Below are 2,745 nucleotides of genomic sequence, written 5' to 3'. Positions count from 1 at the left end.
AAAACTAAAAAAAAAAAAAAGACTGTACCCTTTTATGTAATGATGTTTACTTTGAATTTATATTAGTTCACACAAACACTCCATCCATGCTTTTGTTCTGGCCCTCTGGTCCAGTTTAAGAACCCATTGTGGCCCTCAAGTCAAAAAGTTTGCCCACCCCTGGGTTAGGGGCAATCAGGCAGGCAGGCAGAGGCAGTTAGGGGCAATCAGGCAGGCAGGCAGGTGAGCGGTTAGGAGCCAGTGGTCCCAGATTGCAAGAGTGATGTCTGCTGGTTTAGGCAGTCGGACATCCCCCAAGGGGTCCCCGAGTGGAGAGGGTGCAGGCTGGGCTGAGGGAACCCCCCTCCTTGCACAAATTTTGTGCACCAGGCCACTAGTATTTGATATAATGATGCTAAAAGTATATCTTGCTGATTATTAATATTACTGATTTTTTAGTGTATGCTAAGCTTTTACAGATATCATTAGTTATTTACCAAACAGTGTCACCCAGTTTCCTTTCCAAAAGAACTCTGATTTTTAAAAAATCTTTATTGTTGAAAGTAGTACATATGTCCCTTTTTTTTTCTTCCATTGGCCCCTTATAGCCTGCCCCTGCCCCAGGCCTCCACAAACCTATTATCTGTGTCCATGGGTTATGCATATATGCATACAAGTTCTTTGGTTGATCTCTTCCCACCCACTTACCCACCCCCACCTTCCCTGTGAGATTCCACAGTCTGCTCCATGCTTCTATGTCTCTGGATCTATTTTGTTCAATTGCCTAAATTGTTCATTAGAGTCCACATATAAGTGAGATCATGTGGTACTTGTCTTTTTATAACTGGCTTATTTCACTTAGCAAAATACTCTCGAGGTCCCTCTATGCTGTCTCAAAGGGTAAGAGAGCATCTTTTTACTGCTGCATAGTATTCCACAGTGTAAATATATCACAGCATTTTTATATACGCTTCTACGGACAGGCACTTGAGCTGTTTCCAGATCTTAGTTATTGAAAATTGTTCTGCTATGAACATAGGGGTGCATACATTCTTTCTGATTGGTGTTTCGGGACTCTTAGGTTATATTCCTAGAAGTGGGATTACTGGGTCAAATGGAAGTTCCATATTTAATTTTTTGAGGAGACTCCATACTGTTTTCCATAATTGTTGCACCAGTCTGCATTTCCACTAGCAGTGTACTGGGGTTCCCTTTTCTCCACATCCTCGCCAGCACTTGTCATTTGTTGATTTGTTGATGGTAGCCATTCTGACAGGTGTGGAGTGATACCTCATTGTCATTTTCATTTGCATCTCCCTGATGATTAGTGACATTGAACTTGTTTTCATATGTCTCTTGTCCATTTGTAGGTCCATTGTGGAGAAGTGTCTATTTAGGTCCTTTGTTAATTTTTTTAATTGGATTGTTTGTCTTCCTTTTGTTAAGTTGTATGAGTTTTTTTATATATTTTGGATATTAACCCCTTATCAGATATATCATTGCCAAATATGTTCTCCCATAGAGTGGGCTCCCTTTTCATTTTGTTCATTGTTTCTTTTGCTTATTCAGAAGCTGTTTGTTTTGTGTGTTTTTTTAATGTAGCCCCATTTGTTTATTTTCTCCTTAGTTTCCTTTGCCCTAGGAGATGCATCCACAAGCATATTGCTATAAGAGATGTCTGAGATTTGGCTGTCTATGGTTTCTTCTAAGATTCTTATGGTTTAACATCTTACATTTAAGTATTTTATCCATTTTAAGTTTATTTTTGTGTATGATGTAAGTTGGTGGTATAGTTTCATTTTTTTGCATGTATCTGTCCAATTTTCCCAACACCATTTATTGAAGAGATTGTCTTGACTCCATTGTATGCTCTTGCCTCCTTTGTCAAATATTAGTTGAGAGTAATGTATTGGGTCAGTTTCTGGGGTCTCCATTCTGTTCCATTGATCTATATGTCTCTTCTTGTGCCAGTACCAGGCTGTTTTTATTACAGTGGCTTTGTAGTATAACTTGATATCTGGTATTGTGATTCCTCCAACTTTGTTCTTCTTTTTCAAGATTGCTGCAGCTCTTCGGGGTCTTTTTTGGTTCCATATAAATTTTTGGAGTATTTGTTCTAGAGCTGTGAAATATGCCATTTGGTAATTTAATAAGGATATCATTTAATCTCTAGATTTTTTTGGGTAGTGTGGACATTTTAAAGATGTTAATTCTACCAATCCATTAACTCTTCAATGTCTTGTAGTTTTCTGAGTACAAGTCTTTTATCTCCTTGGTTAAGTTTATTCCTAGGTATCTTAAAATTTTTGTTGCTATGGTAAATGGGATTATTTGTTTAGTTTCTCTTTCTGATAATTCATTATTGGTGTATAAAAAAGCCATCAATTTCTGGGTGTTCATTTTGTATCCTGCTACATTGCCAAATTCATTTATTAAATCTAGTAAATTTTTTTTGGTAGTGTCTTTGGGATTTTCTATGTACAATATTATGTCATCTGCAAATAATGAGAGTTTTACTTCTTCACTTCCGATTTGGCTGCCTTTTATTTTTCTTCTTGTCTGATCGCTGTGGCTAGGACTTCCAGTACTATCTACACTAATAAAAGAGAAACATGGTAATTGGTGTACGACCGCTACCCTTTTCATTGGCTAATCAGTGAGTATATGCAAATTAACTGTCAGCCAAGATGGCGGCCGGCAGCCAGGCACTGAAGCGAGCAGGGAGGCTTGCTTGCTGCAGACTCCAACGTTCCCCGCCTCACTTGC

This window comes from Myotis brandtii, unplaced genomic scaffold (genome assembly GCF_000412655.1).
Source record: "Myotis brandtii unplaced genomic scaffold, ASM41265v1 scaffold835, whole genome shotgun sequence".
In the NCBI taxonomy this organism is placed as follows: Eukaryota; Metazoa; Chordata; class Mammalia; order Chiroptera; family Vespertilionidae; genus Myotis; species Myotis brandtii.
The sequence above is the reverse complement of the archived record's forward strand: the minus strand, read 5'-3'. Positions refer to the sequence as shown.